This window comes from Mesocricetus auratus, unplaced genomic scaffold, assembly GCF_017639785.1.
Source record: "Mesocricetus auratus isolate SY011 unplaced genomic scaffold, BCM_Maur_2.0 Super-Scaffold_100008, whole genome shotgun sequence".
In the NCBI taxonomy this organism is placed as follows: Eukaryota; Metazoa; Chordata; class Mammalia; order Rodentia; family Cricetidae; genus Mesocricetus; species Mesocricetus auratus.
In genome coordinates this window covers 11,255,113-11,282,544 of record NW_024429192.1, presented here as the reverse complement: position 1 = coordinate 11,282,544, position 27,432 = coordinate 11,255,113, and the positions used below count along the sequence as shown (strand labels likewise).

The 27,432-nt window shown below is 38.1% G+C and overlaps 1 long non-coding RNA gene across 1 annotated transcript in view; it reads left to right on the top strand.

The window, feature by feature from the left end:
• Window positions 1-891: 891 nt before the first annotated feature.
• LOC110341582 overlaps window positions 892-27,432 on the top strand; it is a 61,557-nt gene continuing 35,016 nt past the window's right edge. The window contains exon 1 of the long non-coding RNA XR_002383549.2: window positions 892-992. This is a non-coding gene — a long non-coding RNA (uncharacterized LOC110341582). The remainder of the gene's footprint in view (window positions 993-27,432) is intronic.

Here is a 27,432-nt window from a genome sequence, read left to right as displayed (position 1 = left end):
TCATATCAACTTGTATAATAGTCATTGCCGCTCTACTAGGTACTAAACATAAAGTGTTAAACTCTTACGTGCACCATAAACCCAGGACTGCGATCTCTCAAAAATTAATTCTAGACATAGATCTGGGGAGTGCCAGCCTACAATCCCATGGCCAGAGAGTCTGGGAAACAGAACCTTCATTCAGTGGCTGGTGGAAACAGAGGCAGACTCCCACGGCTAAGCACTGAGCTAAACTCAAGAAATCCAGTGACAGAGAGGGAGGACTGATGACCAAAGGCATTAAGATTAGGCTGGTTTAACCCCCAGAAACAGCTGACCTGACAAGGGTTAGCTCTTGAATCCCAGACTGATGCCTGGGAATCCAGCATGGGACTGATCAAGACCTCCTGAATGTGGGTGTCAGTGAGGAGGCCTACGTAATCTATTGAGCCTTGTGTAGTAGATCAGTATTTATCATGGGTATACAAATGGACTTTGGGCACCCATCCAACAATGAGAGATGCACTCTCACCCTGAACTCTTAGGGGAAGGTCTAGGCCCTGCCCTATATGAAATGACAGACCATGGACACCCCCATGGAGGGCCTCACCCTCCCTGGGAAAATGAGGGGATATTGGGGGGGGTTGGTGGGAGGGCATGGGAGGAGGGGAGGGAAATGGAGAGGGACCTGGAATTGACGTGTGAAGCAACCTTGTTTCTAATTTAAATTTAAAAATAAAAAATATATATAATTAATTCTAAAATGAAGAGGAAAATGGAGAATTTCTCTCACTGAACTAATAAGGGACAGAGGAGAACTGTTCATAGAGATAGATTATCACAAATAATGCCTAAAGTGTGGTATGATAACCTCATGTCCAAGCTTTAAACTAATTTAGGTATCTTCATGACAGGGGTACGTATGTGCACCACCACCTGTGTGACAGTGGTCCAGCAATTGCTTGTTCACCCAATGAAATTTGAAGATGAAAATGTACTGCTCATCTTCAAAGGTGAGCTTACTCAATAATGGCTACCACACGCAGAGTAAGTGGTCCATCGGGAACATGCGGAGCACCACAGCAATCTGGCATGTGTTTCTGTGGTCATTTGAATGACTTCTATGTGACTACTTAGCCTCCCATGGAAATTTGCTGTAATAACTGTAGATTAATGACCTTTTATGCTTACTAACCTCCAAGCTGAAAATGTCTGACAGTTTGTGATCCTGGAAACCTTGTCAAAGAAGGTGACATGTGTCAATTACACTTCTCTTTGTATATTCAGGAAATAGTCTCATTAGTATGGCCCATCTTCCAGATAATGACTACGACAATATAAAAGCACAACCATTATTCTATATGGTATGCCATTGCAACTATTATATTTACTTACCATGTATTTATTTTGTTCTTTGAGAATTCCCTACATAGACACTATAAATATGATCATATTAGCCCTTTGTTTCCCCTTCAACCCCTCCCAGTACCTCTCTAACACACCCCCTCTTCCAACTTTATATCCTCTTTTTTTGATAGCTTCTAAGTTCAGTTAGTACTGCTCATGTGTGATGGTGTGGGGCCACTAACTGGAGCTGGTGAGGGGGAATCAGTTTTCTATGATAAGCTCTTTCTTACATTTTTGCTTGTGAGCCTAGCTTTTAATGGCTGAGCCAACTCTTCAGCCTGATAGGCTCTATCTTTAAAGAATATTATTTTTGCAAAGCAATTGTGACCTTATCGGCTGAAAACAACAGACTTTAGAGTGCATTTTCTTATCAATTTTGTATTTATATTCTGCACAGTTGTGCTTCTGCACACCACAAAGTCATGCAGCAATCATTGCAGAAGCTAACAGAATGCTAATGACACATACGTGATTCAGGTCATTGCTAAAATGTTAGCAGTGAGCATTCAGCTGAATGCTAAACTTTGGTTATGTTCTGTGCTTGTAGACCTTATTATTTTTAAGATCTCAAAATAAAATCACAAAGTAGGAGGCATGCACGAGAGAGTGTTCCTTCCCTCTGTCTCAGTCTCGGGCTGCCATTAGTGACCATTGGGCTAGTGGCTTCCCATTTGGTCATTCCATTGTATAAGTGGAGAAGAGTCTAAACAACGTCTCTCAGAAAGCACTAAAGGCTGTGGAATAAATCCCTGTGTTACCATTGGTTAATGAAGTTGCCTTGACCAATAGCAAGGCAGGATAGAGCCGGGTAGAAATCCAAGCAGAGATATAGGAGAAGAGGGCAGAGTCAGGGGCAGAGGTCACCGAACCACCAAACAGGATGTGCTAGGGAACAGGTAATACCACGAAGCCACATGGCAGAATATAGACTATAGAAATGGGTTAATTTAAGTTAGTAATAAACCTGAGCAATATGCCAAGCAATTTGCAATTAATAATAAGCCTCTGAGTGATTATTTCAAAAGTGACTGCAGGACCAGGTGGTATAAAGAAAACTCTATCTACAATTAACATTGCAAGTATCATTATTAAAGAGTAGAGTTGCCTTTAAAAGTTGTCCGTGTTGATGTGTATAGCTTTAGTTCATTTTTTACTGTTGTTCATGTTAATATATACTATGAACATGAAAATACCATAGCCTCATTATTTGCCTGAAATTTGCTTCCAATTCAATTCATAAATCTCGAAGTGCTTAAAGAGTCATAATACTTTCAATGTTATTGGTTACATGAAGTTTTGCACATTTTTGTATATAGTCTTAGAAACACTCTCATTTATTAAAAGTTTTAAATTGCACTTCATAATGAAATAAAGTTTTCTATTGAGTACTGGCTGTTAAAAATAATGTTTATGCTAAATTATTACTGCTCAAGATCTCACTAGTTCTTTTAATTAAATTATTTATTTATACATTTTATGTGCATAATCTTATTGTTGGTGAAACTGGCTTCTTCACTTCTAATCTTACTTCTTTGCCTTGTCTGACAACTTTAGCTGACAGTGGAAAAGTGGGAATGTTCTAAGTAATATAGTAATACTCAGGAGTATAGTTCCTGCTTTATCTTTGTAAGTGATGCTAGAATTAACCTTAGCTTTCAAATTTACTGAGAAGACGACATCAATAAAATACTAGTATAGGAGCCCTTGGCTGTCTATCTTCCATAGGTGCACAAATAAATAGACCAGTTTCCTTTGAGAGAAACCCCTGCAAAAAACTGATATAAACCACATAACTGAGAAAATATTAAAGTGGGTAGGAAATTTTAGAAACATTCAGACCACATGCATGCATGAAGCCATGGGTTTGATGTCCTGTGCAGCATAAAGTATTTATGGGGATACATGAAGCAGGGCCTATGCCCATAATAACGGAACCTGAAAGGCAAGAGAGGAAAAATCAGAAGCTCAAGATCATACTAAGTTTCTTAGCAAATATGAGGCTAACCACCCCCCCAAAAAACCCAAAAAACAAGTTCAAAGTACTCAGGAGACCAGTGAGTTGTGAGGAGGCTCATCAGACAAGGGTCCTAGGGGCCTAGCAAACAATATACTTACATTTGGTCTTTGAAGCTCACATGGCAGATGGAGAGAGCCTGCAAGTTGCTCTCCGACTTTCACACCCACGCTATGGTACACTTGTATAAATATACATACTCATGACACATAAAAATCAATGAGTGAATGCAAAACTGTAAGTTAAAAAATAACAAAATGCCCAAGACCCGGTGAGTGAAATGTCTATATAGAAACTAAAATATTGATGAAAGAAATTGAAAAGGCTATAATTGAATGTAAAAAAAAAAGGCCCATGCTTATGGATTAAAAGCAATAATATCAAAGTGCCCATGTTACCTATTACAGTCCATTTTATATTTCTGTAAAAGAGACTGTGCAACTCATTAAGAGAAGAGGTAATTTGGATCATTATTTCTGGAGGCTGGAATGCTGAGACGGCTTTTTGCCAGAGTCCTCATTTTGGGTCAGGTAGCTGCACAGCGACTTGGCAAAATAAAAGAGAATCCACAGTATGAAGAAGGAGCATGCGTAGAAGATAGGACACAAGAACTTTATGGACTAGGTTCACTGTCTTAAACTTTATGTATATATATATATATATATTCATTCATTCATTCATTCATTTAATGTATACGAGTGCTCTGCCTTTTCCTGGATGCATCTTTGTCCATCACATTTGTACCTGATACAACTGAGGGCAGAAGAAGGCATAGGATCCCCTGAGACTGGATCATGAGTCTATCCGTTGGTGCTGAGATTTGACCCTATATTTTCTAGAAGGTACTAACATCAGAGCCTTCTCTTTAGTCTTCTAATCATTTAAAAAATAAATTATAGATGTAATGATGTTTTGCCTGGTTTTGGTCCCCATTGCAGCACCATTTGTGTGCTCCTGGAGGCCAGAATATGACGTTAGATCACCTGGAACTGGATTTACAGATGGTTATGAACCACGGTGTGGATGTGGGAATTGAGCCTGGGTCCTCTGGGGGAGCAGCCAGTGCTCTCAACCAATGAGCTATCTATCCCTCCAAGTCCCAGATTTACTGTTTGTATGTCTACTGGCCCTAACAGGAACAAGTCTACACTTGGTAGGCCTGATCAACTCCCAGAAGCCAGATTTTAATACATTTATGATGGTGATAGCACTCTGACCATATTGATTCCAGTGAAGCCCACGTCTGAAGGTCCCCAGCAGTACAGCACAACCACTCTTAGTCCAAGCCTCTATCTTGGAAACCCTGGAGAGTAAACTCTATGTCAACTAGGGCAGTATCCTGATGATCTATCCCTAGCAAAATACCAATAATGTTTCATCAGAATTTAAAAATTTTTTAAATTACTTCAAATTACAAAATAACTGACACAATGGTGCAATTTTATGAAAGAACAAAGTTATAAATTCCATACTTCCCCTCATTTCAATTTATATTACATGTGCAGTAATCAGCAGACTACAGTTACCTCATAAAATCAAATTCATGGAACAGTTAAGAAATAGATCAAATCTTCTATGGTCAGATAATGATGTCAACCACACATAATAGAAAGTGATATATTTTGAATAGATGGTTCTTTGGCAGCTGAGTATACACAACCAAATGAGAGAGAGAATGAGAGAGAGAGAGAGAGAGAGAGAGAGAGAGAGAGAGAGAGAGAGAGAGAGAGGTGAGAAACTCAAAGGCTTAGAGTAATACTTTCATGGAATTTATTTGGCTTCATATGCTGTTTATCTTTCTTTAATCACAAAAACTTGAAAAAGTTTGATTCAAACTTCTGCTTTCAAAATTTCTTTTCTCTTGGTCCCTAATTTCAGAAGATGTGTAGATGTGAGTCTACCAGAACATGTCACCAGAGAAATATCCTTGTGCATAGAACTTTTAATATTATATGCTGGGAACAAGGGATCAGGTTGCTATCCTTCATCTGATACAGACAGGGTTGAAAGAATTAACTTGCACTCCTTTTGTTCACAAAGCACCATAGAAGCAACCTCTCTGAACAACAAGAGTAAGATAAAATTGATTTTCTCTTTCCATTTAACTTTATTAAACATCTAGCTCATACAAAGTCAGCAGACCAGTGAAATAAACCATTCTTATCTGGTGATTTTATTCTGCCCCCAAGGAAGCAACTTTATTTTGGATTGATGTTGTCAACAGATAAAGGAGTTCTATTCATATTTGGTAATTTACTCAGAGTGGGCTTGGACCAAGATTAGAGGATAAAGTATTTCCTTTAGGAAAAAACAAAAGGGAAAGAAAAATTTCTTGCAGTGGATATAGAGTGATGCCTCACACAGACCCATGCACATGCGTACACACACAGGAACACCAAAATAAAACAAAGAATGCTGGAAGTCAGTGCTACAAAACACAAGGATACAGAACACCTAAAGAAATTTTCAAGTACTGACACACACACACAAAATGTATTCTATATATCACCCATTCTGCACTCAAGGTGTGCTGTCAAATCACCAACCAAAAAAGACATAGACATGAATGGCTATGCTCAGATAGCTTCATTTCAGTAGTTTTTCTTTCAGCTTTGTTAAAGTATGTTTGACAAGTGTTATTATACACACTTAAGAGGGAGAACACAGCGTGCTGGTGTATCTATACAATGGAAGATGACAATGAACGGGGTAGCTAACATGTCTGTCATCTAATATGCTTGTCATTTACTTCTAGTAAGAATGTCTAGCGTTTTCAACACTTTGGGGCATGCAGTACCTTACTGTCGGTGCTGTTGTGCTGGTCAGTTTTCGTCAAAAGAGACAAAGGAGTACAGTACTGTGCAGAGCTATGTACCATCTATAGTATGTTGTCATTTATGGTGAGCACATTGATGCTGTGTCCTCTGTCTTTGTCCTACAAGGTTGGCAGATACCAGCACCTGTTTCGAAAGAGGTGGACTTAGCACCTCTGTTACAGTGAGTATGTGTGTCTATAAAGAAGTGGACTTAGCACCTCTGTTTCAGTGAGTATGTGTGTCTAGACAGAGGTGGACTTAGCACCTCTGTTACAGGGAGTATGTGTGTCTAGACAGAGGTGGACTTAGCACCTCTGTTTCAGTGAGTATGTGTGCTTTTATTCACTTTCCTCTTGTTCTGGGGACTTGTTTAGTTACCAAAGGAGCAGGAAACACACAGATTCAAAGAAAACAGGAACCAGACTGCTCCATGGCATTCTGTGGTAAACTTAAATCCTTTACTGGATTGTTATTCTCCCAAATCCCCAAACTCTTTGATTGCTTCACTCACTAACATTTCTGAGTGATCAAAATACATTTGAATTCTAGTAGTTGCCACAGATTGTACCCAGGCTGTTAATTGCCCTGTTCTTATACATGCATATTGATTTTTTGAGATTATAATATAATTACATTTCCCCCTTCCCTTTCCTCCCTCTAAACCCTCTGCTATGCCCCTTTTGCTCTCTTTTAAATTCAGGGCCTCATCTTTTTTCATTAATTGTTACTACATGTATAATGTTTTAAATTAAAATTCTGATCCCTCTTCCAGAGTTTTAGAGCACAAAGCTTACTTTCAAGCTATTGAAATTTAAATAGCTTGGTTTCTTGTACCCAGACTTTTACTAACCTTGCAGATGAGAGAGGTGGGATGGCCAACCATCACTGTCAGCTGCGTTATATTTAGGATCATCATGGAAACACATGCATGGCTGTGTTTATGATGCAGTTTCCACCAAAGTTTAAGAGAGGAGTGTGGCAGCAGCTGCATGAGCTGGAGTCCCAGACTAAACACAAGGAGAGAGCAGAAAGCAGGAGCAGCACCAGTTCCTGAGTAGCTGTGATGTGACCAGATGCCTCAGACTCCTGTCACCCCCTCAAACTGTGAGAAAAAACAAAACAAAACCTCTTTCTTTAAATTGATTTCATGAAGTGTTTTGTAACAGCAACCAGAAAAAGCAAGTAATACAACATCTTGGTAGATCAACATGATTTACGAAAAGATAGATATATTTTATCACAGAAAACTGGATTCTATTGAAACTCATCCTTATAGTTTAACCTGAAGTTTTTTTAAAACAATTTTATTATTATTATTAGTAGTAGTAGTATTATTATTAGTCTCTCCTTCTCCCTGCTGTGTGTGCATGTGTGTGTGTGTGTGTGTGTGTGTTTGTGTGTGTGCACTCCTACCAGGGTGCATTTGTAGAGGTCAGGGGATACTTAATGGGATTCTGCTTTCTTCTACCTTGGGATGTGGTGATAAAACCGAGGACATGAGACTCGAAAGGAAGCTTCACTTGCCGAGCTGTCAGAACAGCAGGAGAAGTAGTTTTCTATACGGACTATAAACAAGCATATTTTCATCTCTCAGAGAGAAAAACTTTGGTCAAGATGGTATTGTTGTCCTTATACACTTAAATGTGAAATAAACACAAAATTTGAAAATGCATGGTTATTAAAATTCAGTAAGCAGTTGAATATTTTTTATTGAAACACATGTTGGAAAATAACACAAGTTGCAGAGAAAATGCTGATATAGACATGATCTAAACCCCAAGAAAAACATTCAAAGATGACTGCTCCTTGGAAAGGCCCAGGCTCTGTAGGGTACTTATTATTGTACCTTAGTGCCATGCAATAATTTTGAACATTTAACAGTGTTTTAAATGAACTTTTATTCAGTTAAACTATATGTATAGAAAGTATGTAGATCCTAAATTTTCTGTGGAAATAAAAATCTATTCTGTGATTTCTTCCATACCTCCTTCCAGAACCTTCTTTCCAGCCAGATGGTGACAGTTATCTTCTTTCCATACTATAGATATAATGTGATGCTGACTCTTTCTGATTGGAAACAGCCGTAAATGGAACTATATTCTGACATGTTCGTCTGGCTTCTTTTGTTCAGTATCATGTTTGTAAGACTGTATTTTGCTGAGGAATGTTGCTGTGGTTCATTAGTTTTTGGATCATCAAATGATGGTCTCCCAGTCTCTGAATACTACAACATCCACACATTTGGGGTAATGGGTGTCTACAGAGAGAGCCACAGTGAACACTGAGGAGTGAAGTACTCAATGGGGCCCTGATAAGCATTCATGTATGGACCTCCGTATGGATGCAGGTGCCTAACCCCATTCATTCATACTTGATGGTGTAATTGCTAGAACACAAGGTGCTGCATTTGTTGAACTTATTCAGTTCAGCATTCTCCAAAGCGGCTGTTTCACTTGGTACTTCCATCCTCAGGACATAGTCTGACCTATGGGCTGAAGATGGATGCTCCAACGTTACGAGGAACTTGGGGTGACTATTCAGGCAGTGAGATGTCTCTGTCAATTCTAGAATTTATATACTATCCTTCTGTGGTCTGTGATGGGGTTGAAAATAGATAGTTATGGTTATAGTTTTCCTTTGCTAGGATAAAACATAAGTTACATATAAGACTTTAGACTCACAAAGATAAGATAGATGATAGAATATTTTCTGTTAATTTTTCTAAAAGTTAATGTACTAAATATTGTAATTATAGTTCTTGTTTAATAACTGTTTTGTTATGTATAATTTTACTATGTTGAAGTTAAAAACCTTTTTATTTAGACAGAAAAAAGGAGTTATGGGGAATGTTCTTCTGTGTATATGTTTGTCTTATTGATTGAAGAATAAAACACTGATTGGCCAGGCAGGATGATAGGTAGGACTAGGAGACAAGAAGGATTCTGGGAAGTATAGGCAGAAAGGAATAGTCATGTGATCCCAGGAAGTGACATACTGGGCAGAAACTGTCACTAGCTAACCATTGTTGTCTGGAGATCTGTACAGACAGGCAGGAAGTGACATAGTTGGGCAGAATCAGAATATAAGCAGGAAAAACAGGAAATCACTCTCTTCACTGTGGAGACACTGAGCCGTCATCATGTAGCAGGCAAAGGAGGTGCACATCCAGTAAGCCAAGAGCACATGGAAATACATATATTACTAGTTATGGGTTAATACTTAATTAATTAATAATTAATCCATAGTCACCGACCAAGAGTTTCATAATTGATTAGCGTCCATGTGTTTATTTGGGAGCTCTGATGCAGTTGTGGAACTGGGCAGGAATTCACGTAGCAGTCGTGTATCTTTGCCAGTATTTGTCATTGCTACTCTTTTTAGTTTGAGTTAGCACAGTATGTGCTTAAGTATTTTTTTTATATTTGTGAAGCCAAGAAATTCTTTATATTCTATTGGTCATTTGAGAAGTCATTTACAGTGGAGCAATGTCTTTCTGCAGTCACCACTTGTATATTCATTTTTCTTATAACGTCTCTTGGTTAATATTTGTTATTTATCTCACTGTGGTACTTTATGAAACTGTAACAGCTAGTAATAACTTTTGAAGAAATCATTGCCAGCATCAAGAGCAAGAGGATATTTCCTTGTGTTCTGATCAGAAAGATTTGCTTTTGCCTTTTATGAGTAGATCTGCAGTTCACCTCTTGTTTGTATGGTATGCAGTCTGGTATGTGGAAAATGCTGTTTGTTCCATGTTGGTATTAAACTGATCTAACTTGCTTAAAAAACATCATTTTCTACCATATTATAGTCTTTTCTTTGTCATATTAAAATGACATGCACCCACCTCTTCTTAGATTTCCACGTAGATTTTATTTATACCCCGCTGTGTCCATGTCCCATGTCCTAGTCACTACAGATGTTAAAACCTTGATTAGAAGAACACATTTTCTCCCTAGCTTTTTCCCTTTTGTTCAATTTGAAATATCAGTCTTTTGTTTTTTGGTCTTCCATTGTTATTTTAGAGACAGTCAGTCCTGCATATTTGTTTAGGTGATAGCTAAATATAGCAGAAACTGGGTTAGAAAAAAAGTGTGGTGATACAGCATGTTTTTTAATGAAAACTTGTAGGCTGTATTTCTTGTTTCAATAAAACACTCAACACAGATAGCTCAAAGGAAATGGGTTTACTATGACTCTCTGTACCGGGTTCAGCCCATCACAGTGGGAACAGTAGGAGCTTGTCCCAAGCTTACTTCTGGGGAATGTTGTATACAATCCGGGATCTCAGTCCATGCAATGGTATCACCCACAGTGCAGTGGGGTCTTCCCACTTCAGTTAACCTAACCAAGATAATTCCACAGGTTCATCTCCCACTTTATTGCTCAAATTAAGAATTGAGATTAACTGCCACTTTACACAGACACTAAGGTTCCGTTCATGCCAGCTTTCCACAAATGAGTTAAAAAACATGAAACATGAAAAACAAAATGGCATAAACAATAAGAAGCAGGCAGCCATAGTTCTGATGATGAATATACTGAAATGAACACTACAAGAGTACCAACATGACAGTGGAAATAGCCACAGCTATAAATCCTCTAAACGTGTATTCAAAATCCTAAGCACTTTCAAAATCTTCAAATAGTAAAAGAGAACGACGAATCATGATGTTCTTGTGAAATCAGATGTGTAACAGCATTCATTGGGGCCATTGATATGGATTTCTACATATGTGGACAATCATGAAAGCTGAGTTCTCTCTGTTTTATTTACAGTAGGTTGCACATAACCAGCTAATATGTGGGATGTATACAAAGAAAACTTTAGACACCATTAGTCAAGAACTGCTCTTCTTGAAGGGTGATATTCTGATCATTAGATAGTTAAGCCATCTGGAATAATGCATACTCTTAGAAAGTTGTTTGCTGTTTAATTCATGTGTTTAAAAAACACCATGTCACTGAGTGATGACTATTTCTATATATTGTTAATAAGAAATATCTAAAAATGACAAAAAATTGCTGGTAGCAAAGATTGCTAAGCCAGGAGATGTGTTACTTTCAAATTTAATGTTGTTTATGGTCAAAAGATATATAAACAGTTGGGAACTGGTGTCCGTCCTTGGTATGAGAAAAATATTTCCTCTTTTATTTTCTCAGTTGTTAATTACTTCTGAGACACTAAAGGCAGTGTTAATAGGAACTAAAAGGCTTGAGGCATTTTGGAAATAATTTAGAAAATCAGGGTCTCATGAAAATGAAAAAAAATATGGTACCCCTAGCACTTGATCTTAATATTCATCTTTTGTAGAAAGGTACTAGACAACCGTGTTTTCAAAAGTGTCATGGGAACCTGACCATTAGCCTGTGTGCTGTTGCTCTATTTTTAGGGATGCTGTTGTAATTGACTAGATGGCAATTAAGTCTACTGTGTTCTTATGCCTGCTCCTTTGTACAAGCAAGCCCTAGTGCTCGATGGAGAGCCAGGGGATTCCTGTGGAGAAAATGCAGGAGCTGGCCAGTTCTTCAATAATTCTAGAACTTCAAGCAAGCGTTAAGAGCACTGGATAAATTGCATTTGGTGGGCTACTTGACAGCCGATTTGCACAAAAGATGCTATGGGCTATGGGAAAGTAATGTGTTTTACTTGTAGAAGGCGTGCTCAGAATAAAAACATACTAATGTAGCAGTCTCAGAATGGCCGAGTGGGGAATAAGACAGAAGTTAAATTGGAGTACTTCTCTTGGCCTTTTAATAAACATTCAGCAAAGTGAGATGAAGAATTGCTTCACAGAGAGAAACGCTTCTTTTTAATAGGCTTTTAGGAGCTTTTATAAGGCAATACGGGAACACCGAATTAGTGCATAACTAAACAAAATATTGTTACAAGGTTTGTAATAAAAGCAAAGCATTTCAGCAAGATGAAGCATACTCAAGAAAGATAAAAGATGCAAAATTTAAACCATCTACAACCTCAGTAGCAATCCGACCATCTCTAACATTGCTGTATATGCCATTTTTTAAATACAACTTTATATTATGTGTATATGCAAAGTTAATGCTTTTGTACTTCTTGGTCATCACTTGATAGCACATTGTATTGTCTCATGTTACTAAAAATTTACTGAAAAATCATTCAAATTGTTGCTAAGAATTATTTAATTTAGTGATGTATCGTGGGCTTATTATACTACAGTTGACAATCATTTAAACATTCTCTACTTTCTCTTGCTCCTATAAGTTTCTTATATATTTTTAGCAAAACAATATTACAATGACAATCTCAAGTTACATATATATGTGACCATGCATAACTATTCCTCTACATTAAATAACTAGAAACATAGACAATGTCTCAGTGGGTACATGGCATACTACAGAAAATAGCAATAGCATATTAGAAAAACTCTTTATTCCTTCTAACACTGTTCCTAAAAACCTCTGATTGCCAAGTATTAATTTGATTTTGCTACAACTGAATAAAAATCATTGTCAGATGCCACAGTTTTTGAACCTTTTAGATATAAAGCACACAGTTTATCTCAAATTAAACTTGTCGTTTCATGGTGCTAGAGATACAGAGCTCAGTTGGTGGAGTGCTTGCCTGGCATATGTAAGGCTCTGGGTTTAATTGCAAGTTTATCAAGGAAACCCTCAATCAAATCCTATGCCTACAAGAATGTTATGGCCTAATATGTGATTAGGTTCCATTGGAAGTAACTACTGTTCCTTATGAAATTCTCTGGGACGTTTCTGGTAGGTGACACTAACATTGAACCCCGCAATGAACAACTTAGTGTTCTAACAGTGATCAGCCTCAGGAAAACTAAAGTGCTTTAATCTCACCAACAGCTCAGTTTTCTACAATCTAATAGTTATCACACAGTCTTTTACTGACAAAATATCCTTCCAAGAGGCATTATCTAAACTGTCATATTCCTAAATAGCGTTTGTAAAAATTTTCAAGAAAAGCTCTGACATGCTCAAAATTAGTTTCCCTAAGATATTTCAGAAAAATTTATCTGCAATGCCAAGGGGAGTTTATTCCAGTAAGATAAGCATGATTTTTAAAATGACTGACACAATTTACTAAATTGATCAAATAAAGAATAAATGTCATATGGTTGTGATAATAAAGAGAAAATATGTGTTTAAATTCAATACTTATGATTAAAACCAGTTTTAAAAACATCGAGTCAAATCCAATGAGTAGAGAGCTCCTAAGGTCTAAGAAAGAACCTATTGACAAATTACCCTCTAATCATTTCTGCTTATTCCCTAAGAGAAACTTCTTATTACAAAGACTCAAGACTGTTCAAAGTGCTGATAATATGTTACTATATCAACATCCTCACTCCCACCCTCAGCAAAGTTCAGGGAGCATCATGCAAGAGTAGGTAGAAAAAAATGTAAAAGCTTGAGGTTAGGGATGAGAGCTGTGAAATATTGTTCTCTGGACATGGCATGGTCACTATATGAACGAACCCATAATTTAGCTCTGTTATCTGCAGAATATCAAGCCATTTACAATTCTGGCATGGAAGGAGGAGGTCCGGATGTAACACACTAATCAAAGAGCTATTGTCAATTGATAGATGCTGGAGGAGGAGGAATAACTTTCCTTTGGGAGTGTCGAGGTCAGAGGACAATTTTTATGGAATTGGTTTCTCCTTCCACCTTTATGTGGGTTCTGGGTTCAAACCCAATTTGTCAGCTTCACCCACTGAGCCATCTCTCTGGCCATCTTTGTCTTTCTAAGCTGTTTCTCTCAAGGCATTTTTGCCACAGCAAGCAACTAACACCATGTTCTTCCTGATCTTATGGACTGCTATCTAATGTTTGAAGAGTGAGCAATGGCAATTTGCAAAGAAGAGTCCTGGGAAGGAAAAGCTGCATGGAAATTGTTGCAGAGATCTACAAAAGGGACAGTGTTACTTCTGTTGCTGAACACCAGGGTGTGCTACATACATGTAGGGTGACAAGCTGTGGTACTGGGTAAGGAATGACCAGCATGTTGTCAGCTAAGCAATCCCAAGAACTCACAAAAGGCAAGAATATCCTTTATTTGCTAACAAAACATGAAAAAAAAGTCTTTATTGAACACTTGGCACATCCAAGAGGAAGAGAGAAGGAAAGTGGCTCAGTCACGTGGCCGAGTCCCATGTTACTCTTTACAATCACCTTAACAAGGCTTTAGGAAAAACTCTGGGCTCAGCAGTGGAGACAAAGATTGACAGCAAAATTGAGTTCCAGTTTTTTATTGCATCATGGGGTGACTATAATTAACAATAAATTATTGTTTATTTCCAAAGAGCTACAAGAGCAGGTTATGAATATTCATATCATAAGCGATAAAAGCGTTTGAGTTCATAGACAAGGTAATTACTCAAATGAGATTGTTCAAATTTGTATACATGTATTGAAATATAACATTATACCTCACACATATATGTGATTATTATATTTCAATTTTCTGAAGTTAAAAACAAGCTAGGAAAATAAAGCCATTGTGATTTAATTAGGGAAAGAGTTTAATATTTTTAAAGGAAGACTGAAAAACTGAACTCTCAAAAACATAAATACACTGTGTCCAAAAGTACTAAGCAGGCAAAGCCTGTAAAGCAAAGAGTCATAACCCATTAACCAGAGAAAGAAGTGGCGATAGTAAAAGATGCATGAGTGACAAAGACGATGAGATGAACAGACAAGAACACTGATGTAGCTGTATAATCATGTTCAGTGTGTTCAAGTGCTTACGAAGATGAGACAAACGAGCTTGGAAACAGAAAGCAAGCAAAGAAAGTGTGAGCCAGGATTGGGAACAGTTAAGAGAGCAAGCTTTACAGCTGAACAGCCATTGTAGGCATTTCTGCAAACATAGAGAACTGGTGGGAAGCATGGAACCTTGGACTTGAAAAGGGAGGGAAAGACTGTGTTTTATCTAAAGTCCAGTGACTTTCTAGATCCTTTAATATAGAGAAACCTGTGTCTATTTGTAAAGGAATGTTTGCATTCCTTTGATCCATGGGTTTATCATTTAATTGATGTTTTTGACTAGTTTTTCTTTGTGAATCTTCAGGTGAAATAATTATTAATGTTATCTTGGGGGGAAGTTCAGGTGGGTTGTGGAAAGCCTCCATTCCAGCAAGAAGAGGACAGACCACTGGTTAGCTCACACATGGTTACTTTCTTGCCATCTAAACATTGATCTTCAATGAGAAGCTAAGATGACTGTTACAGGTCACCCTTTGGCTCTCCTTAGAAGACCGCCCTGAACAGGATCTACAATGATGAGAACAACAATGAGAGTGGTTTTATATGCCTTTGTTGCCTACACATTGATTTCATCAAAATTTCCTTCTGCTGGTGCAGAGCTACACATCTACTCACAAACCATAGTAAGCTTCAAGGGGCATCTCTTTTAAGGGTAAGAGCATGCAGGGCATTAAGCAGACTATTATATAATCCTGAAACTCAGGAATCAAACATGACTTGTCTTTCAAGACGGAAGAATTGCTCCAAAATAGTGTTGAGGGATGTTCTTCTCTCTATATGTTTCTCTTATCAGCTGATAGCCAGGCAGGTAGTATAGGTGGGGCTACCAGACGAGGAGAAGTCTGGGGAGAGGACACAGAGAGGCTGTCAGGGAGAGGTCATGTAGCCGATGAAAGAGTAACATGCTGGAGCATTCTCTGGTAAGATAAGACCACATGAAAATACTTGGATTAATAGAAAAGGGTTCATTATTAAGAGAGAGCTATCCAATAAGAAGCCTGAGCCATCAGCCAAACAGTTTATAATTAATGTAAATCTCTGTGTGTCTATTTGGGGCTGAAAGGTGGCAGGACCAGGCAGAATAGAAAAATTCGTCAACACCTAAATAGCACTAAGACCTGCCTTTCTTTATGTGATACACATGCTCTTATGTGTTGATCTATATTCTACAAATCCATTTGCTGAGGTCCTTATCTGCAGATGCTCAAAATATAATGACTTATAAATGAGGTCATGGCAGAGTCTGTAGTTTAGTCCAGTGGAATCTTCCTGGAGTAGGGAGGATGTCTGATCTAACATGATTACTACTCTTATAAAGGATGGGAATTTGGAGGGGTAGTAAAGACAGAGATCTAGGTGATGCATCTAAAAAAAAAAGGAAGCTGCTCTTTCACAGTAAAATGGAAGAGACTCTCCTTCACAGCACTTAGAAGGTACCACTCTGCGCACACTTTTATCTTGAACTTCCAGACTCCAGAAAGGCAAGCTGTTGTTTCAGACAACTGGCCTCTGGCTCTGTTATATGCTCTTGATGAAGCATAGGATAGCCTCAGGAAATGATGAACAAGTAAAGCAAGATAAAATAAGCAAAACTGCCATTTGAAAAGTAGACGTACAGTAGTAGTCTGCATTAGGTGTGGCACATGTGAAACAGATGTGCATGTTAACAGCCTTCTTGATTACAAGATCATTGTTGAAGAAAGAAGCCCTGTTTTTAAAATAAGGGATCAGATAACCAGTTTGAGCCACTTTTGCATGGCATCATTCTTTAAATGATAAGGACTTTTCAAACATTGTGCTGAGAGATTAATAAGGCGTGGTGGGAACAAAATACATTGCTTAAAATATAGTTTACCATTGGTTAGGCTTCACAACTAGCATCTTCATTACTTAAATTAAGCTGTTTCAACCCAGGAAGCTCCCACCTTCAAAAATGTCTAAATTTAGTTCAAAATATCTTTAAATTATAACAAGCAGAGCTGTATAATTCCAATTCTTTTCTTTGTGAGTCTCTAGTCCTTGAGACTAATAGAGTAGGGTGGTGAGTTATTATTAAAATGCCCTTCGATCTGAAATTTTTTCCAGCAAATTATTTACAGGGATCACTCATTGTGATCCTTTTGCCAGTTATCCTTTGTACTTCACAGGTCAGCGAGGACCATGTAGGATGCTCTTACATTGAGTGACTTCAATATAAAAGGTGTTAAGGAAGCAGAACTGCGTGCCAAGCAAATCTTCATCTAAATTAGCTTCTAGAACAAGAAGAGCTTGCTTCTGTGCTGGCAAAAATAACCCTTCTTTGGTGTGGCCTTTGTCAAATTATCCATCACAGGCCTGTACCTATATTTAATGGAGGTAGTAGAATTTTAAAAGAGAAAAACACACCCCTTTCGAATGTGCTATATTCTGCAGTCCAGGGAGACCAGGAAATCTCCATCAAAACAGGACTTAGCTGATCTTAAAAGTTCCCTGGTGAAGCTTACATTCTGGGGTACAGTTTCCAAATGGCAATCGTTACACGTTATTCATCTTCCTTAGGCAGCAAAGGATGCCCCCGAATGAATTTTTCCTGGAAACTGGCTGACACTACTACTTTTTTTCTTCTAGGCTGCAGGGTTTTTTCCCCTCATAGTGAAATTGAGAAGCAGTATCTTCTCTGAGTTTCTGGTTTCTATCCTTATCAGTTAGCTGTATGACCTGGTGTCACAGAAAAGCTCCCGGCTGTACTATGGAACTTTTCCACATGAATTCATTTGGCAGAGATGATTTGTGCAATCCGTATTGCCTTGATCACAGCTATTACAGTAGGATGTCATCATTCTAGGTAGCTTGTCCAATTCAAGAATAGCCCCATTTAAGGATTTGTGGCTGCTTTTGGAACTTGGAAACACACTAGAGAAAGATTGATGCTGAAGTTGGGTTGGTAAGACACAAGCAGGTTAGCCTGTGATTATTGAAGTTGAGTGACTGACCTACATGACCATGGAAGACCAGATGGATGGTACAAGAAAAAAATTCAGAAGTCTGATGTAAGGGGGTGAGGCCACCTGATAAATGTTGAATGCCAACGAGCCTGTTAGCAGCATCCCACCGATAGAATGTCACATCCAAATAGGACGGGAAGCATATGTCCTTTGTTGCCTGCCATGCTGCCTCATGTGGGTTCCGCCTTTGGGTGTGCTGATTGTGACGTTTTCCACTGGTTCCGTTTTCCATGTGTTCCTTTGCGATTTAGGATTCTCCTTTTCAGTATGTCCTCTGACCCTGGAGGTTGCTCTTTCATGGATCTCTGGTCTTTAGAGGCAGAGAGAGAGAGAGCACTTGGGAAGGTATTCTTAGGATCCTTTTCTCCTGTAGGAAGCAGTTTCTCTCCAGAATCCCTCTCCATAGAGGAACCCTTTACAGTTTCTTCTGGTGTCAGCATTACCTACATTTGTTTCCTCAAACCCCCAAATACACCTTTGTAAGCCACCCATCGTTACATTCACCCGCACCCCTCAAATTACTCACTCTGTTGAGAATGTCACCTCTTCTTGCCAGGACATGGCTGGCTGATACAGCAACTAAACCTCTGACTTATTTATTTATTTATTTATTTATTTATTTATTTATTTATTTGTTTGTTTGTTTGTTTATTATCTATAGAGTCCAAACTTTCAGGTGAGTGGAGTTACATTGTGTTAGTATAAGCATAAGACTTTAATGATAAAGGGTTTGTAGAGCTATGACTGAGATGTAGAGAGACTTGACTTGTGGTTTCTTGTTTCTTAATGATTGAAGAAAGAAGGTAGCCAGAAATTGCTCAGATTTTTCCTTCTCTCTTCTTTCTTTGTAACATTCAGGTATACTTTTTGCACATCTGTCCATGACAATTAGGTGAAAATTGCATCTTTTAGAATTCTTAAGAAATAATCTATTTATATTACATGCCAACTGCAGTTTCCTCTCCCTTCTCTCCTCCCAGGCCCTCCCTTCTACCTTCCCTCTGTCCCCCATCCTCTCTTCCTTTGTTTCTATCAGAAAACATGATATATCAAGTTGTGGTAAGACTAAGCACTGTACCTTGTATTAAGACTGGACAAGGCAACCAAGTATGAGGAATAGGTTCCTAAAAGACAGCAAAAGAGTCAGAGACAGCCCCTGCTTCCAATGCCACAAGAAGATCAAGACACACAACTGTCACATATATAAAAATGAGGGCCTAAATCAGTCCCATACAGACTCTCTGTGAGCTTCTATGTCCCAGGTTAGTTGATTCTGTGGATTTTTCTTGCGATGTCCTTGACCCCCCTGGTTCCTACAATCTTTCCCTCTCTTCAACAGGATTTCTGGAGCTTGGTCTAATGTTTGACTGTGGGTCTCTGCATCTGTTTCCACAAATTGCTGGATGAAGCCTCTCTGAGATCATCCACCATGATCAAGTGGGCTTCATCCCAGAGATGCAGCAGTGTTCAACATATGAAAATCTTTCATGTACTCTAGCATATAAAAAACCTGGAAAAAAAACTACATGATCATCTCATTAGATGCTGAAAAAAACCTTTGATAAAATCCAGCACTCCTTCATAATAAAAGAGATCAAGGATACAAGGGACATACCTGAACGTAACAAAAACAGTATACAGCAAACCAATTTTCAATATCAAATTAAATGGAGAGAAACTCAAAGCAATTCCACTAAAATCAGGAATAAGGCAAGGCTATACACTCCATATCTAGTCAATATAATACTTGAAGTTATAGCTAGAGCAATAAGACAACTAAAGGAGATGAAGTCAACTAAAGGATGCAAATTTAGAAGGAAGGAGCATAATTTTTGCAGATGATATGGTAGTAGGTAAAAGTGACCTCAAAATTTTCTAACTAGCCCAGATTCATTTTCAAGAGATCAGAATGACAAACTAACTAACTTCATGGCTGCATTCCTCTGGATGTCTCTAGAGTACAGTAATTATCAAACAAATCTTAAGAGCTGAGAAGTATGAGTGCGTGTGTGTGTGTGTGTGTGTGTGTTTACAGTCTGCGGGGAAGATTACAGTTTTCCAGCCTGAATCTTACAGGTATAGAAACACAAATCACTATCCTAGAAAAATGTAGGTAATATGATGTTTGTGTTTGACATCTTGCCCCAAATATTTTCCACCTCCCAGGGCTATAAGAATAAATTGGACCATCTGTTTGAGTACAAGGTGATAAGGTGCTGAAGACCCCCTTCTTCCTAACTGATTAATAAAAATAGTGACTTGCTGCACAGAAACAAAACTACAACCTGAGAAGAATGTGAAAATGTGTAAAGAAAGGGGTTTTGTGTTTTGTTTGTGTTTTTGTTTTTTAAACCACTGTCCTGAACATTAAGAAAAGAGAAAGTGAAAAACTATGATACTTAGAGAAATAATGATTACAAAATTTACAATGCTTTAAATAAAATGTTTTCTCCTTTGGGAGAAAAGGAGATGAACTCAATGTTGTGTAGCTCAGTCAGGCTTCCTAGCTGATGAGAAGAAACCTGTTTTGTACACTGGTGATTTCCTAAGAATTTGGAAGAAAAATAAACAACCTTCTCTATGTAAAAATTTTTTGCAAGACCCAAGAAACTCATTGGCATGTTCATATCTGCTGCTATATGCTGTTCCCACCAAACACCAAGAAAAGTTAAATCTTAGGCAAACAGTTAAAGACAAAGGATACAGGGAATCTTTTTTGTATCTCTAATGAAAAAAGAAAATTTTTGTACATGGTTAGCATTAAAAATTGGAGTTGAATTTTTCTGGTAAATAACTAATAAGTGCACTTGTTTTTGACTGGGGTAGTGTATTACATGAGTCCGGGGAAGGATACGTCAGAGAGAAAATGTACTTATGTGACTAAGGGGACTTTGAGTATGAAATATGAGAGAAAGTATGCAGTTTCAAAAATAAGCAAGTAAAAATGTCCAGACATGAAGCAATGGTTGAGACATAACAAAGCAACAGTATTCCAGATTCACCCAGTCTTAGTGGACTGCTAGTGTGCACCTTCTGAATGATAATCAGCAGAGTCTGGGATGACTCAGTTGGCACAGTGCTTGCCACAGGGACATGACAACCTCAGTTTGAGCCTCAGCATCTATGTAAGAGGCCAGATGCGGCAGTGCACACCTAGTTCTTAGACTGAAGAAGCGGAGACAAGTGGGTCCCATGGCTTGCTGGACAGTTGTCCTGGCTGCAGAGAGCTGCGAGTTCAGTGAGAGATTCCATCTAAAATACAAAGTGAAAAGCAACTGAGAAAGACACTAGAGGGCACCTACATTTGGTTTACACACACACACACACACACACACACACACACACACACACACACACACACACACATGCACACGAGAGAGAGAGAGAGAAAGGGGTGGGAGCAAGCACCCCGATGGCCTTTTGATTTCCTTAACCAGAAACGCTCAGCCTGAACAGCTAGGCACCTGCCCCTCATGCATGTCTCAGTAGTGAGCATCCTGTGAGGGACAGCAAGGATCAGAGAGCAGCTGAGGCTCCCTCTTTTAAGAACTGAAATAGGTTTTGGAGAAATGGTGGGCTGCATCGGCCCATTCCTAGAGAAGCTAGCTAGTAGTCAATAGCTAATCTGAGCTTGTTTCTCCGGTCTTTACGCTGTGGCCATAGACTTCATCATCCAATTTCCAGGCGCTCACGTCGTCTTTTATCTTCACAACATTATAGTCATCAGGCTGGAGAGATGGATCAGCAGTTAAGAGCACTGGCTGCTCTTCCAGAGTAGCCACGTCCAAGTGCCAGCACCTACGTGGCAGCTCACAGCTGTCTGTGACTTCAGTGGCAGAGGATCCAACTCTCTCACACAGATATACGTCCAGGCAAAAGACCAATGCACATAAAGGGCAATAAAATAATTATGTAAAAAAAACCACTTTGTACCTCAGATTCCTCACCTTCCTTTTCTGTTCTCACTCAAAAAATAATACTATGAAACAAACGTTTTTCTGTCTCTTATGAATTTATTTATATGTCTGCCTTCTCCCTCCCCACAAAAGCTGGTGTATTTATAGTAAGGTACAAGTTTAATTACACTTGTATTATTTTAAATTATACTATTAGAAAAATCAGTTTATGATTTTGAAAAATGGCAAAGAAAAAATGCTATACCTAGTCTCCTCAGAGGTTCCAATAGATATATGTGTAGAAACATGCAGCGGCATGGAGATACTGTTATTTGCAAGTTATTTATTTATTCATTTATGTTGAGATGCCATTTTCTTCAAGAAACAAGTTCATCAACTTTATGAGAATGTATTGACTACCTTCTTGAGCATTTGACTTATTTTTGTTATCTGGTTACTGTGATCCAGTTATCTGTTGCACGCTGGTGTGACAACCTCCTCCTCTGCTGAGTACCATCCTCAGTCCCTGTTCATATCACAGGAGGTCCTCAGCCAGAGGAAAAGAAAGGGCAAGCATCTGGCCAACGATGTTCATTACGGCTTCAGGTAACTTTCCCCAAATTATTTCTTTCAGTTCACGTATCAAATGTTAATAATGCTATTGTATTATGTATATTCTATAAATCCTAAATATTTTCTGAAGCAAGCTGTCATATAAGTAAACTAGGTAAAGACATGATAGATGGATAGATAGATAGATAGATAGATAGATCGGATTTTAGGTACATACTCCATATTGAACAACACAACACTAAAAATTATGATATAGTGGAAGGTCAACTGGACAGTTATATATTGCTGATTTGAGGTTCCTGTTTTTCCCTCAAATTGCTTTGAAAATTACATTTTTCTACGCCTTTATGATGTGCTAATATAGAGAAAAATTTGACAACATTTGAGATCCATTCCAACTTTAGTGATATGTAAAGATGAAAAATACTATTTACAAAGGCCTGTTGGGAGTATTCATGAAGAAGTGTAGTACTGACTTCTAGGTAACCCAAGGCAGCACCCTTCTGAGAATTACTCTTGGTGAACAGGACTCTTCACATATCTAAGGAGTGCCAGAGAAGTCAGATCTTCTCTTCAGAGGCAGCAACTGACAAAAATGAATTAGTCTCCTTGTCTTAGAAAGAGATGTCTACAGTGGTATCCATAGGGCAGGCTCTTCATAGTCTCAGAATGAGGTTAAATTCCACATGAATGTCTACATCTTGGAATGGCTGTAGGTCAACTCTGTGTCTCATATTACCTTAGAACTATATCCTGTAAAAGTCAGTCCTTGGGGAGTACTGACATAACTAAGAAAGGAAGAGAAATAAAGCATCTAGCTGCTGATTCCAACTACTTTCTGGAAGGTTCCAGAAAGCTGTGGACTCCAGCAACCAGAGCAGTGAAAGATCCTAGTAGCTCGGTAGCACTTAGGCCAATGGGCTTACTTAAGTTTCTGATTTCAGGTCAGTTACCTCCTTCCATTTTGAACTCTTTAATGTAGTCCACTTTCTTTTATTCCTCCAGTCTTTAAGTACCATTGTAAACACTTCCCTTTAAAAAGAATCCTGTAATTTCTATCTTAAGATCTTCTCTATTTGAAAATCTTTTTTATTCAGACTTGATTTTACTTAATAAACCACTTAGTATTTTTTATTTAGTGACAAAGCTGCCCCAGAGTCTGTAGTGCTTAGTACAAACCAGAAAGAATCCTTACAAATGTTAACTGACTCCAGTTACTTTACAGATAGTGAGAACTGTAGAATGTAGCTAAGATAATGCAGGTATTAAGCAGCAAACCTAGACTTTGATTTCAGGCTGTTGAGTAGCATTAGGTCTTGAGGGTACAGTGTATTTCTTCAGTGCCTGCCTTCTGTTAATTGTTTAACATTCTTTCAATCTTTATAAGCACACATATATGATAACATACTTAAAAATCCAGTGAAGCTTTATTGTATTGGCTTTTGTACACTCAACTTTGGTAGAAGTCCCAAAGATATATCAGGAATAACATCATTAATGCCTACTTTCATGAACTCATCACCTTTTATGAATCCTATGCCTCAGTATTGTGAGAATGTTGATTAAATTTTTGTTTGATTTTTAGAAGGAACACTGCATTATAGCAAAGTGGCATGTGACTATCTTTTCACCTCCCACCTTTCCCTCTCCTTTCCTTCATTCCCCTCTCCTCCAGAACCAGAATGCAAGCACAAATCCATAATTTATAAATGAACTATTCTTCTCCACCTCTGTGATTAGAATCTAAGCTGTTAAAATATATTGCTTATTGAACAATCACAGAGGAATTCAGTCTAGGAACTGTGTTGGCTGGAGTAAGCTTGATTCTTTGATGTAGACACAACAGAACTAGCTGTCATTTAAATGTTACCAATAAGGATAAAATTATTTCCCTTGGTGCTAAATTTTTACTGTGGCACTTTGAAAAAGGAGAAAGAATAAATATCCATCTACAATAGTACTGCTGGTTTTTATAAACAGTTTGTCAATTTTATGAGTCAATTTTTGTTCTATTTCTTGTGAGTCATATTGTTCCTTGTGAAATGTAATGAAATTTTATATCACCAAAGACTTATTGCTTTTTAAACAATGATGAGGAGAATATTTTGAGGCCATATAGATTTTAAAATCCCATTTACAAATATTAATGCATACTATCTTATATGATAATTAGTGATGGATACAAGATTAGCATTAAACATTCTCCAGTCAAATAAAATGATTTTATTACTATCTCCTAGATATTAACTTACTACCTAGAAAATTCATTTAAACTTCTTATTTTTTAGTCCCCACCTAAAACATTGAAAATTATTAGGAATTTTTGTAAAGCTTGCATGGGTATGAGTATTAATCAAGAGAGTTACACCAAGTTCTTGAATTGACAGGAAGAGGAATGGGGAGGAGAATAAAGCCAGTAGAGGAACAAGAGAGAGGAGGAAATGGGAAGAGGAGAGAGAAAACAAGATAGCAGGAATTAAAAATAGTCTTGGCCTGTTTTCTGCTAGGGGGAGAGAATGCCATAGAACTGGAAGTTTGTAAATGGCGGGAGTTTATTTGAATCCTGGTTCTGTAAGCTGGGAAGTCCAAAAGCATGACTCTAGCATCTAGGGAGGACTTCTATGTCATATCTTCAAGCAGACGGAAGGCAACAAAACACGAGTAGTTGAGAAAAAGAAAACTGAATTGCTTTTGTCTTAACAGCAAACTCACTCTCATAACTAACCCCTCCCGTCATAGCAGCAGCCATGCATTTGTGAACACATATTCATCACTAATAATTTCACATCAACTAACTTTAACACGCCCTTCCCCCTCCATCTCCTTCCTCTCCCCATTTCTCCTCTTCCTCTCCCTTCCGCTTTCACTTACACTTTGGGTTGGATATTTTAAATTACAAGGGGTGACTTATGTAAAAATGTGTTAAAATATAGTCAACTCAATCACAACATTCACATTTTAATTTCCTTGAGTAAGTATCATAGCTAATAAAATCCATAGTTTCCTGACTCAAATAAAAGCATGCCTAGTAATTATGTCATTTCAGACAGAATTCCAGAATTAAATTGATAAGAACAATCTAACCTAATTATAATAAAGTCAAGGAATTCCCAAAGCTTCTTTAATTAACAAAGCAAATCTTACGTTCTTTCTGTTTGTAGTTTTACCTCACCCAAGATTCCTGTCAATTAAAACTTAGATTTTATTTAACAGACTTTTAAAGAAGAGAGAAATATAATGGGAAGGATTTTTAGAAAGCACACCTTACTCTTAAGATAGACACGTAGTTGGTGGATGGTTACCCAGACATAGATGGGATCTGTAAGTTCTATTGTACAGTAGCTTGTCTGTAAGTAGTGACAATGCACTGCAGAGTTCAAAAAGGCTAGAATTTGGGTATTTTTGCCACAGTAAAAAAATAAATGTTTGGAGAAGAGCATGTATGCTTATACTTATTTAAAAGTTGTCATATATGTGTATATCTATATATGTGTGTATGAGTGTATATCATACATTACCCAATAAATATGTATTCTTTTATGTCTCCATTTAATGCATTTCAAAAGAATATCATAAAACCTTTATTTGCTAAATCCATTGGAGTGTGTGAAGGCTTTGCTTCATCAACAAAGAAAACAGCATTGCAAGTCTTCAGTACACATCAAGATTTTGCTTCCAGGTTTCTATGTCAGAATAAACATTTCCATTCCAAAAGCAGAAGAACACAGAGGAAGAAAAAGGACTAAAACACAATCCTAAGTCAGCAAGGCTAACATAGGAACACCATTTCCAGCATCTAAGGCATATAGTGTTGTGATGTAGGCTCTTATTATTAGGCTTTGGAAATCCGGCTCCTAAAATCCCACTTCTGATCACACACATGGTTGTCTCTTGTTCTAACTTCACTTAATGCCTTAAGTTTTCCTGAGGAGATGTCTCATGTTCGTGACATCTCCAACATCCTGGTGCTTCCAATGCAACTTAGGCTTCCCTTAAAAAAATCTATGCATAGCCCACTGAAAGACTCCCTAGAAAGATTCTACTGTACAGTGTTTCCTCCGAAGCCTCATAACAGTTATGCTCTGCATACCTGCCAAACGAGCATCACATAGATAGATGGTGACATCCCCTTAATAGTGCTAATCTCTTTGACAGTTTCAGCTGTCTTGTCTGAATTTGTCTTGTCTGCCAAGTTAAATGTGTTCCCACATCTTTCCTTCTTCCCTGGAAAAACTAGGTTTTCAAATCTTTCTGCTCTGCTTTTGGGCTCTTGATTCTCATTAGAAGCTTGGCTAAAATGAACTAACAGTTCACATGCCACAGCCTGAATGCTGTGTTGTCTAGGGAGGTGGTAGGATTTTAAGAGGTGAAGGATAGTGGAAGGTCTTCAGCTGGTTGAAGGATGCTCTTGGAGACAGAGCATTCCTAGTCCTGCTCTTCTCTTGATAAGACGAGTGGGTCCTTCTACCCCACTTTTTGGCCTGGGTGTGCCATTCTCCCACAGGATCCAAGTCAACAGAGACAACTGATCAAGGACTAGAATCTCTGTAACTGTGAGACTCTCATTTATATAATCTATATGACTGTCTGTCTGTGTATCATTTATTTATCATCATCTACCTATCCTCTTTACAAGTTGATTTTTCTCAGGCATTTGTCATAGTGAGTGGACTCTGATTGACATTGCTCCAAGTAGCAAAGTTTAAGGTTTCAGTGTACTCCACCTAAAATACGCCCTCTAAAACTTACCGACCTCACCTGCTTTGCACAGCTCCTGCTTTGGGCTTCCTTCATCAAATCCAAATGCCCTTTTATGATCAGCTCTCTCATGCTGTTGATGACTTCATTCTTCTACTGTGTTAGAACTTCTGTCTGCCATGATCACTACAGGAGCCTTCACACTGTCGTAGTTAGGCAATCTGAAAATGATTGAATATATTCCCTGAAGACAAGGGATGGCTAAGAACTGTTGCAGAGAAAGAAGC